The following is an 18689-nucleotide window of genomic DNA, read 5'->3' as shown; positions in this document are numbered from 1 at the left end:
CAGTGCTTAGCTATTGCTCCACATGCCATGCGCTCAGCTATTGTTCAGTCCACCTTAAAATACGCGACGACGTCATACATAAACAACAAGAGACCGAACTACAATACATATACAGGCGCGAGACCTGATTGGTGATAATACGAAGAAACGAACAGTCCGCATATTAACAGTGAGTTCGATCCTCCTTACTACTTATCCATATTCCTAACTATACAGATCAAACAAGTCATCAATTCACGATCACGGGTACAAAACTAGACGGCTCGAGTAATGGGACCACAAACACGAACCCGCATCAAAAAAAAAATTCACGTCGTCGCCTAGAACGCGCTTCGAAAACCGCGGAACAAAAAATGTTACGCGGACAATTGGCATTGCTTTCAAAAGATACACTTGGTACAAAACATGCGATGTCCAGATCCTGAATATAACAATTGGTTATTTCAACTAGGACATTGTACACTCACCAATACAGATGGACTTCACCCAGATATTATTACAATTCCTCAACCCTTTATCTGAGACGACTTACTTACGGAAATATTTGGAACAGTGGTCTCATTAGATCAAATACCCCTTTTAACACAACGAACTATATTATGTCCAAAAAATATTACTGTTGATCACATTAATAACCAGGTCATTTCATTACTTCCTGGAGAGTCACACCTCTTTCTAAGCTCTGACAAAGTTGACTCTGATGACGACAATGACCATCTTAATTTCCCCTTTGAATATTTGAACACTATTAACCCAGCCGGATTACCACAACACAGTCTTAGCCTTAAAAACGGAACAATAATCATGCTATTAAAAAACCTTAACACTAAACAGGGTTTATGCAATGGTACACGTTTAGTCATCTACATCATGACACACAATGTTATTCAAGCAACAGTTCTTACAAGATCACATGCTAACAATACTGTTCTAATTCCTAGATTTGACCTTACAAGTTCTGACCTGGAATTACCTTTTACACTTAAACGGAAACAATTCCCCATTTAACCTGCCTTTGCCATAACCATCAACAAATCACAAGGACAAACCATGGACAAGGTTGGCATCTACCTATCTGAGCCCGTTTTTGTACATGGACAACTTTATGTGGCCTTCTCACAAGTTCGACGTTCATCTGACGTTAAAGTTAAGGTCATAATAAAATAAAAATATTAAAAAAAAAAAAAAAAAATTTAAGGTCATAAATGCTCCATGCCAAGGAAAACTCATTCAAGGACAAGACACCATCTTTACTACTAATATTGTTTACAAAGAAATTTTCCAGTACACCTTTACACTGTGCCAAACACTTTATTGTTTGCTTCCTATCTACGTCATCTACACCTTCACACTATGCTATATCTCATTCATACATCACGGTCTTTGTAATTTCCCAACACCAGGGGTTGGCGAGCGAAGCGAGCAGGGGGCGGAGCCCCCTAGTGTGGAAATAAAAGACGCTTACAGAATGACAATTGTCACTGCCAACACTCCACTGATCTGGGCTTTATATAAGAGTGGTCAGACAGAAGCCTCTCCTCAATAAAAGACATATGGAAGCCTGGGTGGAGTTTTCAAAAATGCTCCAAAGGAAATCTCATACTGTGAGAAACAAGATTCTTGGATCTGATGAAACTAGAGAGGCCATAAGCACAAAGCAAAGACAACACAGAAGTGACTTACAGACAACTCTGGTAATGTCCTTGAATGGCCCAGCCTGGACCTGAACACAATCGAAAATCTTTGGGGAAACCTGAAAATAGCTGTTCAACAAAGATCTCAATGCAACCTGATACAGCTTGAGAGGATCTGCAGATAAAAACAGCAAAAAAACCCCATATTCAGGTTGTGCATAGCTTGTCACATCACATCCAAGAAGAATCCAGGGTGTAGGGTCTGAATTTTTCAATTTATTGAGTGTTGTTTGGTATGGGAAAAAATGAATGTAATCAAATTTAACATAAGGCTGCAACATAAGAAAATGTGAAAAAATAGGAGTCGGAATACTTTTTGATGGAACTGTATGCTTGATTATCTCAAGGAGTTATAGGAATGGCATTTTTAAGGTTTAAAATATTTTTTCAGTACGTGGCAATGTTTTAATACACTGGAGAGGGTTTCATTGACTGGGGTGTCCTCTTGTTTTACAGTGGGTTTTTCCTCTAGGTTATAACACAGCATACTAAACTGGAAAGGTTATTGTACTGTCAGTTGCAGCATTCAATACAGAGATGTTTGCAATAGCTTTAGAAAAACATAAATGAAACATACTTATTATATAATATAATCTCAAGCATGATGATCACAAGAGTTTTTAAGATAAACACAAATAGCATTTTTTAGTAATGAATATACAATAATCTCAAAGCACTTTATAAGTACAATGTGGTAGAAATATTTTTGAGATAAATGGACTATCCATTGGGATTAATAAAGTATCTATCTATCTATCTATCTATCTATCTATCTATCTATCTATCTATCTATCTATCTATCTATTCATGCCAAAATTGTTCTTAAAATCTTATATTATCACAACTGGAACACAGGCTGGGGAAGTTATCAGCTCAAGGGGACTCATTGACTCAATGGTGGAACTAAATCAGCAACCTTGTAGTTTCCAATCCATTTCCTTAGCCACTAGATCATTATCCCTTACAAACAGGAAGGAGTCTGCTTATTAGGCTCCATAATTTAAAATCCTACTTCTTCCCTCATTATAGGACTTTTCTCCAGAACTTATAAATAAAAAAAAAAAATTAAAGCTTCCCTAGATTGGACTGAGTTGTCAGTTTCAACAATGAACTGCCCATTATTCTTAATATTGGTCATTTCTAATAATTATACCCAGTGCCTGTCAATACCACACTCAAACAGAAATGAGATGTTAGATGAGGCAACTACGACCAGAAAACTCAGGGCCTCAGACTTCAACCAATTTCACACCAACCAGTTTCTTAATTAGAAGCCAATTCTTTTTGTTAATTAAACATGTTATTCGATTCTATAGCTTATTGGTGCACATATTCTGAAACACCAGACATTTCTAGAATCGTTCATTTACTTTTTTCTAAGAACAATGCCAAAATGTTTTGAGGATCTATGCAGATCATTTATCTTCAGATATTGAATGATGGAGGCAGGATAGTTGGTCATGTGTTGGCTTGTTTTGTATCTTATTTATTGCTTGGAAAAAGGAAACAATTAAGGGGACTGGGTCATAAACAAAACATCAATTAAAATAAGGCATAAGAAGTTAATCAGCAGCAAAAACTGGCCAGTAATTAAGAAATGGTTTTCAATGAAAAGCTGCAGTCACAGTAGTGCTCTGTAAAGTATGTTGGGCCTGTGTATGCTCTTAATTGTCTTATAGAAAATAAGCATTGATTGATGATAATTTAAAATCACATGCACAGTACTATGATTTTCCTGAGGTTTAACAAGTGTGGTGTGTACTGACAATAGAGAATGCACCCTAATAAAATTTAACACTATTATGTAATGCTAACATTTTATTTTAAAAATGTATTTAAATCAAAGATATTACTTGCATGTTACAATTAGAATCTACTATTTACAGAGCAGAAAAGAAGGTTAGATTTTTATTATTTGCTAAAAATTTGTAATGAAAAAAAAAGAATGCTAGATTGTTATTATTTGCTAAAAATTTGTATTTAAAAAATAAGCAAAAAAATTACAAATTAGCTTTTGATACTTAAGAGAAAAAATAATAAATAAAAGTCTAGGTGGAGAAAAAAATAATAAATAAAAGTCTAGGTGGACATAAATGGCAACATTTTCCTTCAGAGCATTTTAGTAGTATATTTTAATAAGGTTGTAACAGACTAAAAGCACCTTTGTTAAATTTATTATTTCTATATAATAATTAATATAAATCAGCCAATATGGAGATTAAACAAGAGGGGAAGAGTAACTAGAAAGTGGACTGTGGTCTGCTAGGACAATCCCGGAAGGTTCTGTTCATTGTATACAAATCCCAAGTGATGGAACAGGAAGCATAAATAGATACTGTATATATAAACACAGGTAAGAACTGTCATTCACAGTCTTATAGGTGGCAGTAAGATGTAGTCAGATCTGCTCAGTTGCACTGCAGGTTTACGTTTAAAGGTATTGATTTTAAAATAGAGCAAGTCCACCTTGTTGTGTCTACAAATTCAATATGCTAATTGAGGTTAGCTCTCGCTGCTGACCTCGACTCGGGACGTTGTGGGTCGGTGGGGGGAGTACTTCGAAGACCTCCTCAATCCCACTAACATGCCTTCCAATGTGGAAGCAGAGCCCGGGGACTCAGAGATGGGCTCCATCTCTGGGACTGAGGTCACCGAGGTGGTCAAAAAACTCCTTGGTGGCAGAGCCCCGAGGGTGGATGAGATACGCCTGGAGTTCCTCAAGGCTCTGGATGTTGTAGGACTGTCTTGATTGACACGCCTCTGCAACATCGCATGGACATCAGGGACAGTGCTTCTGGATTGGCAGACCGGGGTGGTGGTCCTCCTTAAGAAAGGGGACCAGAGGGTGTGTTCCAACTACAGAGGGATCACACTCCTCAGCCTCCCTGGAAAAGTCTATTCGGGGGTCCTGGAGAGGAGGGTCCATCGGATAGTCGAGCCTCGGATTCAGGAGGAACAGTGTGGTTTTCGTCCTGTTCGCGGAACAGTGGACCAGCTCTACACCCTTAGCAGGGTCCTAGAGGGTGCATGGGAGTTTGCCCAACCAGTCTACATGTGTTTTGTGGACTTGGAAAAGGCATTCGACCGTGTCCCTCGGGGAATCCTGTGGGGGGTACTCCAAGAGTATGGGGTACCGGACCCCCTGATAAGGGCGGTTCGGTCCCTGTACGATCGGTGCCAGAGCTTGGTCCGCATTGCCGGCAGTAAGTCGAACCCGTTTCCAGTGAGAGTTGGACTCCGCCAGGGCTGCCCTTTGTCACTGATTCTGTGCATAACTTTTATGGACAGAATTTCTAGGCGCAGCCAGGGCGTTGAGTGGGTCCGGTTTGGTGGACTCAGGATTGGGTCACTGCTTTTTGCAGATGATGTTGTCCTGTTTGCTTCATCAGGCCGTGATGTTCAGCTCTCTCTGGATTGGTTCGTGGCCGAGTGTGAAGCGGCTGGGATGGGAATCAGCACCTCCAAATCCGAGACCATGGTCCTCAGCAGGAAAAGGGTGGAGTGCCCTCTCAGGGATGGTAGCGAGATCCTGCCCCAAGTGGAGGAGTTCAAGTATCTTGGGGTCTTGTTCACGAGTGAGGGAAGAATGGAGCGTGAGATCGACAGGCGGATCGGTGCGGCATCCGCAGTGATGCGGGCTCTGCATCGGTCTGTCATGGTGAAAAAGGAGCTGAGCTGCAAGGCGAAGCTCTCAATTTACCAGTCAATCTATGTTCCTACCCTCACCTATGGTCATCAGCTATGGGTAGTGACCGAAAGAACAAGATCACGAATACAAGCGGCTGAAATGATTTTCCCGAGGAAGACCCAGGACACGCTGGAGGGACTATGTCTCTCGGCTGGCCTGGGAATGCCTTGGGATACTCCCAGAAGAGCTAGAAGAAGTGGCCGGGGAGAGGGAAGTCTGGGCATCTCTGCTCAAGCTGCTGCCCCCGCGACCCGATCTCGGATAAGCGGAAGAGGATGGATGGATGGATGGAGGTTAGCTCTTTGCAATGCCCTCCTGGTTAGCTTAACGGTAATCTTGGGTCAGAATGAGTCATTTATTAGAACATTAGTACAGAGTGAATCATTCTGTTCCTGAGTTAATAAACCTTAATCAGGACGATGTAACTTATATCCCTAGGTATTAACATGGACAAATTCATTCAGTAGTTCAATGACTGAATAATAAACATTTTAGTTTTAATTGTAATTTGCTCACTTTTTCATAATTGCTCACTCAATCATTTTCAATCCCATTCCTTCCTTTTCCAATCCATCTGATCATATCAGTTGAAAAAATGTTGAGCAATAAAAGAGCATCTGAAATAAAACGTTTGAGCTGCAAATGCCACAGTACATGAACTTGCCATTAATTGCCATGACATGTAAATGTTAATCCACATTTATGGAGACCAATTCTGAGTACTTTCCACCTTACTTTTATCCTTGCTCCATATTCTATCTTTCGACAAGCTGCTCCTGTGGTATGATGCAGCAGGCAGTAATCACAGTGCTACCAGCCGAGTCTGGGAATATTTAACATATACATTATTAATATATACACACTTTACATTCTCATAGTTTGTTACATGTCCAGATGTTAGAGATGTAGGTAGCCATCGGGTGCTGATGATCCTCTTTACTCAAACTGTGACAATTTTCAAATTCCCAGCTCATCCAAAAGGCAGGTGACACAGGCTGACTGCTCATGTATGCGTCTGCGATGACAGATGTACATCTTCGATTATCATTTATTTAAGATTAATAGTAACAAGCCAGAAGTCTAATCTTAATCATTATAATAATTAAACAAATTGCTTAATAATAAAACAAAATAGAAGATGGTAGAAAATAAAGACTCAAACCCAGACATGACAAAAATATTGAAACAGGCAACATTAGCCTTATTAGCTTTTCACCCGAGTCACTTGGGCTGTAAAACAAGTGCTAAAAGCATTAGTCCAGAATGTTATTCGGGCAAAAGCATAGAAACGTCTCACGTAAGCCCAGAGGTTTACTTGGGCTGTAAAACTGCCAACAGCATTACTGCTGACTTAAGTGTGAGGGCCAAGCGTTACCTGAGCAATGGCGTAGAAGCATCTTCTCCTAGCCTCATAATGGCATCTTGTAAGAAACACCTCTCATCAGCAATGATGACGGAGTGAATCTGCCTTCAGGCAGTGAAACTGAAATTGACAGTGAAATCGAATGTGATTCTGGTGAATCTGAAATTGACTGTCCCGCCACTTGCACATGTGCAGTGTTCTGTTCATATTATAATTCATCATTATTATTCTTTATATACTTCTGACTTTGTACTTTTAGTGTTTTCAGTGTTTTACAGTAGAAAGATGAGATATGATAAAAAATGTCATTTTTCAAGTCACAAATGCAAAGCTTTTTACATGTTTGAGAAAGAAATGCAATGCTAAGGAGGTTAAACAACAAAAGAACAGAAGTTACATGATTAAAGATGATGCTCAGCTTTTACCATATAAGGTCTGCCTATTTGGTAATGCATTATTAATTCATAATAGGCCAACCTGAGAAGGCCCGTGCACACTGAAGTGCCTTAACATCAAATTATCAAAATGAACAAAGCCCAATCTGGTTTTTAAACCACAGAGGCCTAGGTCAATGCATGACTATAGGCAAATTATTTGTGAATTGCTAAGTTCTTGGCTCTTCAGCTATGTCTGAGTGATTTGTTTCCAAGATTATGTCCATAGATAATTTGATGAATTTAAATATTACAGCACTCTGAATCATTGTGATCCCAGCAGCAGAATTTGTTAGCTACTCTTTTAGTCCAATAAATGGTGCACTTTTATTTGTTCCTGGTTCACTCAGCAATTAGGAATTATAGTGCGTTCTTGGTACTTGGCACATGATTATCACTTCTGTATTGTTTTGTAGTTTGTCTCTGGATGCTTACACGTGAAATGGGCATTTATTATAGATTATAATAGTTCTGACATAATGTGTGCAATGCTTTAACAAACAAGGTTTTTTTCTAGTACTGTACAGGCTAAATTGGGGTGTTTCTACAAGGCCATATCCCAATCCAAATGTATTTAAAAACCACAATTAAAACAAATAAAGACAGACGAAAGAGCTGTACAAAGTAAAAACAAGATAAAAAAATTAACAGAAACAATAATCCACAAAAAATATCAATACATAAACACTAATGATTCAAACCCAAACCAAAGGACTTCCCCATCCCTAAATATCACAAGCAAATACATTACTGTATACTATGTCCCCAAAAACCAGAGTAAGAAGGTGAGACATTAGGTGGGATTTAAATGTCAGAACAGTGGAAGTGATTCTGACATTTCATAGGTACGGTGTTCAAAAGTTTTGGGGCAGCCAGTAAAAAGACTTGATCACCACTCTGAATGCAGAGTGTGTGTGGCACTGGAAAAAAAGAGATTGGGAAAAAGACCCGAGCATCCCGCAGGTGCCGAACTTATAAAGATCTGAGATATGGGGAAGTGTATGATTATTTACAGCTTTAAACGCAAACAAAAGCACCTTAAACTCAGTCTTATACCTAATGCAGCCAAAAGAGAGAGGCTAACAGTGAAGTAATGTGTTCCCTCTTTTGGGTGCCTGTCAATAACCTGGCTACCACATTTTGAACCAGCTGCAGCATAGCTAAAGTGAACTGACACCAAAGTACAATAGCCCAGATGTATCAGAGGCTTTCACCCCCTTTATGTACAGTGTGTGTCTAGGTATAAATAAAAATCCAGGGGTTTTCAAGAAGTTCATATACTTGTGCAACAATAAAAAAGGGGTTAGTGCACTATGAAAATTACAGTTTTGTAATATACATTTATTGTTGGGGGAATATTAAAAAGACCAAAAGATCAGGAGTTTGGCATACAATAGATAAGGAGCTTATGCATCTAAAGCCACCCTACATAACTGGTCTAAATTCACAAAAAATATGTACACAAATAAAAAAGCATACATTTATGCACACGTAAAGTATAAATCACACCGACGGTTTGATTGGTTGGCTTCATACACCAATGTACTATTGTTAGGTATTTATCTCAAAATCTCAAATGCCCAACTTAAATTTCTGAAAACAAGATCACACAAGGAAAAAAAGAAGTGCGGTAAAAACAAACTTTTCAGGAACCCCTACATAACCTTACATCCATTCATCGCCTGAGCGCATTTTGTCCAATTAAAGGTCCGGCATTGACCATTTTAAGATTTCGCTCACATGAACAGCAGTACCTACCTGACAAACTCAAAGCCGAACACACAAGCACATGTAATCAGAGAGATGCAGACATTTAAAGGTGTGCAGATTGACAAACTTGGTAACACACACGTTACTCTGATATGCAGAATTCCAAGTGTCATTACTTAATGCATGGTGCTGGTTAAAACGCAAGTTGAAAATGTATCTTGGTTTTCTGCTGTGGAGCGCTTTAATTAACTTTATATAACGCAAAGAAATGAAGAGTCAAAAAGACTGCGTTACAACAGCTGTCGCCGTGTCGTATCGGCTTTGTCCTTCCTTGAGCAGAAAGTGCAGCAGCCGCAGAACTTTTTACTTGAAGTCGCGGACCCTTTAAGTTACAGTATAAACAGTCCCATCACTACGCCACACCTCTTCCTTCGCGCAACTGCGCTAAACACGTGGTATAGCCGCAATTATGTAGAGGCCCACCCTACTTCGCGCGGATTCGTCACAATAAGAGAGCAGCGATAGCCCGATTGGTAACTTGTGTTTTCTATCATCAGCCCACGCGCCTATTGTTGCCATCCTGTACATGAATGACGTCAATCGTATCTAAGGGTCTTTCAGAGCCAACCAATGTTAAAAGGTGTAGTACCAGTGGGAAAGTAAGTAAATTATTCTTATTGTTCTTAGCATTACGTATCAAACATGGCAAACTTTGGAATCAGCTTTAAGTGTCAATTCGTGGTACATTTACAATTTGTGGTATTCGAACGGATACATTTCAATTAATTATTTCAAGACACATGGAGACGAATCCTGACCACACCACAGTATAGCCTCACCTCTGATAAACTGACGTCATTTGACAGCTATGAAGGGTTTTCTTCCCCTACGCGCGAAGCAAAATATATAGTTCCTACACTTGAACGTTGGTTGGTATTTTTGTAGTTAGGAGTTAAGTTATTTTTATTCATGAGCCGGCCGACGCCGTCATAAAACCTGTCAGGTCTGGATTATAAACCGCCAGTCACATCTGATGACTATTACAATAATACTAATAAAACCTCGCATGCTTTGCCTTCCAACTCAGGTGGCGTATTGGCCGCGCCGCCGGGTTCCTCTGCGGAGGAATCAAGAAGTAGAACTGGGGGAGGAGTGAGTCGGGCGATGGGGCGGAGTCAGCGGGCACCTAGAGGCTGGGCCCTCTTTATCGCCCGTGTTTGAGTTTGTCACTTTCCTAAAAATAGAAGCCCCGTGTATCAATGTGAGGGAGAGTACGTTAATGTCACAGTGTATCCATTGGAGTCATTGATACAGTGTATCTATATCCGACAGGGGACGGGAAGGAAAAAAGCGGTGAGTAATTAAAAATAGAAACAATGTTGCACTATGGGACTCGGCTGCGCGAGACTAAAGGAGCTAGAGGGAGAACGATAGCATACAGGAGTGTCAATAAGACCAAGGCTGCCGCGCAGTTTTTGCTGCGAAATGCCGCTTCGTTTCTCTTCGCATGGGCTTCAGCTTACGCAAAATAAGCCGTGACAACAGTCGCAGCATGCTCGCCACCCGGGTTTACATACGGATTTTTTGTTTGGTGTCAGTTCAGAGGAGCTGTCAGCGTTCGTTTGTTATTTTTCTAATTACTATAATTGAATGCACAGTAGTCATTACGGCTTGCCCTGTTGGGAACGTGGAGCCGATAGAGAAAGACCGAGGAAGTCATTTTCCTGAATCCCTCTGTCCGCTTTTCGATAGTATCTATTTTACCTCTCACTTTCAGTACGGTACGTGGGCAAAGAAGAGTTGGCACTTGAGTGTGTATAATCATGTGAATGAGTCGGTCTGTCGGTTGGTTGTTTCTTGATGCCCCGAGCAGTGAACAGGAGCGCATCTCCCACCGTCACAATGGCTCCAGGTCTGGACAGAAAAACTCCAGCAATGATATACCAGAGGCATTTTAACTTGCAGATAACGGCCACTAAGCTCGCACAACAAATTGCCTCCAAGATAAGAGGGTGCGTGCAAACGCTTGCCAAAGTTGAAGGAAAGAGGTTAAACTTTTCCTTTTGTACCGCCCCATTTGCGCCCCCACTATCCTTGAGAGGAGTCAGTTCCCGTCTTGTCCTAACTGCTTGTCGACTTGAGCTTATGGATATGACAGCTGTGGATTGTTTAGAAATGTCAAGAGACAATAATTTCTCAGTCGATCGGCTCTCAGTTGATATAGCGCCCTACATGTTCGCTGCATGATGTAAAGAAAATCGATACGCGCTAATGGCGATCTGGTATTGTTGGCATGCAGGGGTGTAAGTTTCATCCCCAAATGTGGTGTTGAAAAATCGGTAACTGCTAATAGTTGAACTCTTTAAAGTCATCACATTCTTGCTTAAAGTAATACCCATGCCACTTTGTCTTTACCCTATTTTGGTGCATGCTGGTGTGATTTGGTGGACAGATCATTAAACATCTTTTTCAGTTTATTTGTATGTAGTCCAGGCCTTTTTATAGAGTTAGGCAGCAAAATACAATATTAGACAATATATATTAATTTTACATCAGGCACATCACAGTTACTGTTAAGTGTATGGACGCTTTGAACCAGTTGGAAAAAGTTGACTTTTTGCCTGCTAATTTTATCCATTCAAGTACTTTCATAAAATTAATAGTGAAAGCCCAGATTATATTTATGATTTGTACGTGAATATGCTCAGCTCAAGCTATTATGCTAAATTCTTTATGCATCTTCAACCTTTTGAGTTTCATTGATAGTCATCTGTAACAAATTACCTGCCACAGTTCTTAAAGCCTCATGGGAATTTAGTACAAATTGTGCTTGTTCAAGAAGCAGCTGGTATAGGGAATGTTGGCACATTTTACTTGCTTAATAATTTTATGTGGATTTTTAAAAAAATATATGTATATACTGTATGTTGTGAATATATGACCACGTGCATCACGTAACAAACAGCAAATGGCCTGTGGTAATATAAGCAGAAAACACATTTATATTTTATAGCTGATGCCGGAATTATTTTAAATTATGTTATTCATTTGATCAATGAAATAGGATTTTGTACCATTGGTTTAAGCAAGGTCCACAGGTGTATAAGAGAGACTTGATTTTAGATGGGGTATAGTATACTCAGCAGTGAGCGAAAGACACAGCTGCCTAAGGGCAACTGCAAATAACATTAATCTAACAAGTACATTTTTTTGTTAAAATAAAAATTATTGTTGAAGTAGACAAGAAAGTACATGTTTTTCTATTTATCTATTTCCAATCTAAGGTCTAGGTAGATTAATGTTTAAATATTTCCATAAATGCATAGCATACTGTCCTTCATTCTGACAAAAAAAAAAATAAAAATGTGCATTTATGCTATAAACGCTTTGTACCACAAATACCAAATATTAATAGTCAATGTTAATTTTTAATGCTGGTTTCGCTTTATATGCACAGTACATACGATTTCTTTCTTTTTGAATATTACATCAGTGTTATGTAATTTAGTTCAAGAATATACAAAATTAGTAAATACAATAAAATTTCAGGAAGTTTTATGACATTTGTTTTTTTATATGGGAACTCTGTTATCCTCATACATAATTAGTAAACACAATAAAATTTCAGACAGTTTTATGACATTTTTGTTTTTTTTATATGGGAAGTCTGTTATCCTACCCCCCCCCCCCCCAAAGTCCCCCCGCCCCAAGTAATTTCTCCACAAAGCCATTGACCATAGAATGTGTTCTATGCCTACATTCCAGGTTATGTCCTCACCGAACTGTTGTTTAGGAATCATAATAGTGTAGGATGGGAATGTATCTATATTCAGGGCCTTGCATATAGTTAAACAATGCTGTGGGAAGCCAGTGATTTAGGTATCATTCAGAGTTAAATTTTTGCCATAATGACCAAGCCCTTATTCTAAATTTTAAATCTTAACATCCTTTAGCATATTGAAGTTTTGTATTTTTTTTTTCCAAAAGAACCTGTCTACTTCCTTCCATTTCTTACGCTATGGCTAACTGTCTTTGGGAAAGAGACAGAATTTCTAACAGTTTTTCATGTTTATAGTCATTCAGGCTAAACCAAGTTATTATGTGCAGTTTTTCTGTGCAACTAAACATCCTAATACTTGTGTTGATCATGTTCCTGTTTACTTGGCCCTTTAAAGAAAATCAATTTATTTAGATAGATATACTTTATTTGTCCGCAAGAGGAAATTTAAAAGATTTACAGAAGCTCAAGAGAGAAAAGAAAATGTGTTGTATATCCTTGAATAGCATACCCTCCATAATTCTGACAGTCCAAAAATAAAAATGTGCATTTATTGTGTTAAAATTTTGACTTCTAATGTATGATATTTGCACTACAATATATGTGTTAATATTTAACACCTGTTTGACAGCTTGTGTTTTATATACATGGTACATATGATTCTTTTTATATATTTAGAATTACTAGTATAGTACACATTTGTTCAACTAAAGTTTCAATGTTCAACACTCTAATGATCTCCTCTTTTTTTGGATTCAGCTTTAATTTATTGTACATCATAGGGAAAGTTTACATTTGATTGCTTATTCAGTAATATAGCAAGAGGCATTAAATAAAAAGGCAAGGAAGAAGGATGTGCATTTTTATATGTAATTTTCTGACACACTCCATCTAGACCAGGTTTGCACAGAGGGCTGGTGCTTGTCTCAAGTAGCATAGGGTACCAGCCACAGGGCTTAACACATGCGCACATACTAGGACTAATTTTAGGGTCCTCAATTTACCTAACCTGCAGGTCTTTGAACAGTGGGAGTAGCACCAGGGGGGAAACCCATACAGACATGGGTAGAATATGCAAACCCCACACACTGAAAACCTGGGATGTGAATCCTTGAATCCTGTTTTCCTTACTGTGAGGCAGCAGTGTGTCTGACGGTGCAACCGTACTGCCCAAAGGAAGTACAGTTACAATATATTCAATTCCCAAAACAACCCATATTACAATGTATATGGCAATATTCACTCCTAATGCACATTTAGCTATTCTCAATATCATGAGTCCAAGTTATTGGGAATCTGTAACCCAAAGAATACAGTGCAGTTTTATCATCTATGTTTATGCATGTTTTCAGTCCCAGCAGTGAAAGTACACAAGTATCTCAAAAACCCTTAACGTGCTTCAGCACCATTGAATTTATTCAGTACTAGCCTCATTGGTAAATGTGTGGGGGTATTACCAGGAAGTTTTATTTAGACATTAAGTTTAGGTTTTATTAATTTGTAATTTGTATTTATTGTACATTATTAATTACGGGCTGCAGAGTGCTGCCACTGCACCTGCCTGGAGACCTACTGTAGGTTATATTAATGGCTGGTCAGTCATTGCGCGAAGCTGGCATGTTTTTGCAATATTCACAGGAGTTCTACAATCTAAAGATGTAATCTTAGATTGATAAACAGAATTAAATCATCCCAATGTGAGTAAATGTAACTATGCTCACTGAAGGACTGGCATCCTACTGCAAAGATGGGATTCTATTTCCTGTCACCCCAAGTGGTCGCAAATATGAATCGTTAACTATGAAGAAACCTATTGTAAAATAAATTGATTACAACATATGGGCAGTATGGTATGAGAAGAAGCATATAACACTACTGAAAGCATTGCAAATTAAAAAGAAATACCCATCTATATATTCTGTCCTCTTTATTTGTAACATATGATCAGTTGGGTCTGTAGTTGCAGTGAAATGGACCATGTACCCTGTAAGTGGAATTTTGTAAATGCTGGTTTCCTGCTTCATTCCTTCTGTTAGTTGCTGGAGCCACCCTTGTAGATCTGGCTGCCCTTGCTTGTGCATACCATCGTGTTTCAAGGCCTCCTTTTCCACCACCCAAATATAGTAGTAAAATATGTATTAAATACATATTATTTTATTAAAAAATATTGAATCTGGCACCTATTCTACTATTGTTTTAAATAAAAACATTTATAAAGACCCAGTTTAATTATTGCATGGTTGTGGACAATTCTTCAAACTTTTCATCTCTTCTAGTTCTCTGGTTTTAGTTGCTAGCACTGGTGTCTTGTAGCTTCAGAATCCCAGTTACGGTTTGTGTGTGGTCTGCAAATTCTCCCTGTGATACGGATTTTCTCCAGGTACTGTAGTTTTTATAGTTTTCCTAGCACATCCCAATAGCATGCATTTTAAGATAATAGGTTTTATTTGGCCTTTCATGGGAGTGAGTATACTTTGTGATGGAGTGACAGCTCGTGCAGGGTTAATTTATACCTTACAGTCAGTGCTTCTAGGTTATACACCAGCCCGCCATGACCTTAAATTAGATTAAGCATGTTTGTCAGATGATGGATGGGCTTTTCTTAATAATAATTTATAGCAAATCTGTGTTGTGTAGAAACATATTTGTGTATAGTATAACCATATGGTTTGTTTTTGTTGAGTTTTAGTTTACTGATGTCTTGTGATAAGCAGTTAGCTTTGATAAGGTGGGGTTGCAGAAATGAGTATTTCGGTCCAAAGCTTACCAACACATTTAATCTTGTATAGTGCTTTTATGTAGAGAACATTATTCATTTTCCAAGGTACTTTATAAGCCACTTTATTTGTGGACCACAGTCATTGCTTAAGATCACACGGTAAGTCAGTGGTGACTACAAAACTGTCTGGACTGTGATTTGCATTGCAGTTTAACGTATTGATGAGGATGTAAAAATACAGCCTTGTCTTGTTTAACTGCAATCATGTCCCTCAATTTATGAAGCATTTAGTGTTTTTCCATTCACTGAAATGTTTTTTTCTGTACTTATTCTTTCAATTCAGGGATTGTGGAATTCTAAAGGTTTTATCAGTAGGATGAGCTGAAAACAAAGACCAGCCCTATACTTGAGTATGATACACGCACAAAAATGCTCATTCAAACCCCACCAATTCACTTGGCATTCATTTTTTTGAAGTTGTGAAGAAAGCCATAGGACATTAAAAGTTTTTGAAAAATTTGTACCAGTAATGAACAAAATGTGAATTGAATCCAGTCCTCTAAACAGTGTATTGTGGTACCAGTAACTTTTGACAGTTGTAAAGTTGAGAAATATAATGAATATTTTGAGGTTAACTCATTTAATGAACCAGTGCATGCATCTATCTATCTATCTATCTATCTATCTATCTATCTATCTATCTATCTATCTATCTATCTATCTATCTATCTATCTATCTATCTATCTATCTATCTATCTATCTATCTATGATACAGTGCCCTATCTATCTATCTATCTATCTATCTATCTATCTATCTATCTATCTATCTATCTATCTATCTATCTATCTATCTATAATATAAAATATAAAATATAAATACCTAAAAAAATTAATTTTCACTATAGTAATTAAGTTCTAGGAAAGAAAACAGAGTGGTGGATTGTTCATATACAAAACAGAACCTTAACAGGACAGATAAATACATGAAAACAGAGACTAAAGATATTAGAATGCCTAATTCTTTCTTGCAAGAAACATTTTCATAGGATAATGCCTATGGTGGTAGTAGCATATTTATTTGTATACTGTACCATATCCAGTCAGATAATCTCCTCTCAAATATATCACAGGAACCCACAAAAACTACACCATTTTTTTAAGAGATTCCATTCTTTCATTGGACACTTACTGTGGACTTCTCATAAGAGAGCACCATATTGTAGCTCAAAAAATATTAAAATAACTGACTCGTTAAGTGCCTTTCCCATGACTAATCATAGCAGACAAAGAGGAGAGCAATAGAAGTTTCTTTAGCCCAGTAAACCTGTAAGTTTAGATTCTTTGGTTGAGCAGGGCAAAACATCACTGGAAAAAATTGAATTACAAACAGAATCTAGAGAAAGACTGAAGTTGGCTGTCCTGTTACTTACAGTACACATATAACTCTGCTTTACTCAGTATGTACATGGAACACCACATTTTGATAGAAAAGTGTGTTAATGGTGCTTTAATAAGAAGTCACATAAAGAATATTTTTGGCAGGTAACTCTGGACTTGTAATGGTAGTTTTATTTAGGCTTTAGCCAACTACTGTTCAGCATATATTAAGGTGCATTTGTAAAACCTGCAGTCTGTAAGGTGAGATTTTTTTTTGTTCCTTTCCAAGGGCACGATCTTTAACCAAATTTGTAAATTTGGGATATGCTTTGTTTTTAATGGCCTCACCATTCTATATAGACTGTAGGGAAAAATAATGTTACCCTTGATCCAGGCCGCAAAGTGCTGTAGTCTATCTCCCCACTGTGGTATCCTCTGTATGGTGTGTTCATCTTAACGTAAGGTTTGCAAGGCCTTTCTTCAAGAACTTGACCGTTAAAGGCATGCTGAAAATTTGATTGGTAATTTAATAGCGACATATTGTTGTTGTATTTATGTGTGAACTATATTAAATTGAATTTCTATCCATTGAATGTGTTTCATCGTACCCATTGCTGCAGGATAAATGGGCTGTGAAAATGTATGGATTAATGAATATTGTATGTGATGATTTGGAAAGGTTTTTCTGATTTGCTTATAAAAAGTTTTACTGTTACTAGTCCTCGAATTAGACTGATAGATGTGGTGAAAACTTTTCAAAACCTTTCAGTTATGACATTTTTGGCCTGATGTTAACTGTTCGGAGTCACTGTTGTTGTGCATGATTTGTCAAAGAACAAACAACGGGTTGTGATTTCTCCACCTGACAAGTAAGAACTTGATGAAACTACATTAAAACTGCTATGTCTTTTTACAGTTTTGACCCATCAGACGACAAATTGGGCATCTGAGTAGTGATTTTTTGCATAGCAAACTTTGTGAGCCTTAATAAATATGACTATAATGTGAAAAAGGCAGAAGCAAAGCTAAATTGGTATTCGAGAGAGAAAAAAAAAAAAACATTCAGACTACTGAAAAGATTGAATCCATAATGTGTAAAGTAAAAATATATGAGAATTTTAAATGGTCTGCTTTTTGGCAACTTTCTACTTGTTTATAATACACCGGAGTTCTTTGTTTACACTCGTTTCTCTCTACTTAAAAACACTGTCAAAACTTACACCAGCATTGTGTAGCTCTACGATTACCTGCATCCTAAGTTGGAATAACTTTTAAGTGCAGTCTCCCCATGAAACATTATATTGGACCTTAGTGTTTTCCTGAGTATTACCAAAGGATCTTTGGCATTAAAATATCTTATGACACCCTGTCATCAAGTGATGTTCATTATCAAAATATCTTATGATCCACTGTCTAACCTCAATCAACTTTTCAAATTGTGTCCTCCCTCTTATGAATCAATTTACATATAGAAATGTAAATAATGATTTTGTTAGCTAAATCTAAAATGTTGAGACAGTGGAACGGTTTTAGTGTTAACTGCTTTTTAAAATGTACGTCTCTTGTTTATAACTCACAAGTAGCCAATTTATAGTACCCAGGTAAGCTAAGAGTATGTCTTTAAACTGAGGAGTAGGGGAGTTTCCATACAAAAGCCATGGAAAAGAAATGCAATAGTCTACACAAAAAGAATTAAATTGGGTTCCAATTCCTGCTTAGATGAAAGTGCTAATTAATGCACCAGTGTTCCGCTCAGTGTACTGTATTTTAATATAGTAAAACCTTTTTTTCTTTAATTGCCAACCATGGATGGCACTGTCCGTGGCATTACTGCATTATGGCTCTTTGACTGTACTTGAATTCTCATCCTACACCCCTATTTTCAGCCTTTTCATTGGTACTAATTAGATTTTTATATATGATTA

At 37.8% G+C, this 18689-nt stretch overlaps 1 protein-coding gene across 14 annotated transcripts in view; it reads left to right on the top strand.

Moving 5' to 3' along the window:
* mef2aa (myocyte enhancer factor 2aa) overlaps positions 1-18689 on the top strand; it is a 521886-nt gene that overhangs the window by 51137 nt on the left and 452060 nt on the right. Inside the window, exon 1 of one of the 14 annotated variants that reach the window (XM_051920744.1) lies at positions 9531-9548. The exons of 12 other annotated variants lie outside the window; for them this stretch is intronic. The gene's annotated coding sequence lies outside the window, so the exon portion shown is untranslated. Of the gene's footprint in view, positions 1-9530; positions 9549-10061; positions 10243-18689 lie in introns of those variants that run through there. One more of the 14 variants, XM_051920743.1, reaches the window with a different exon arrangement.

This window comes from Erpetoichthys calabaricus, chromosome 17 (assembly GCF_900747795.2).
Source record: "Erpetoichthys calabaricus chromosome 17, fErpCal1.3, whole genome shotgun sequence".
In the NCBI taxonomy this organism is placed as follows: Eukaryota; Metazoa; Chordata; class Cladistia; order Polypteriformes; family Polypteridae; genus Erpetoichthys; species Erpetoichthys calabaricus.
This window is presented reverse-complemented; position numbering and strand designations above follow the sequence as displayed.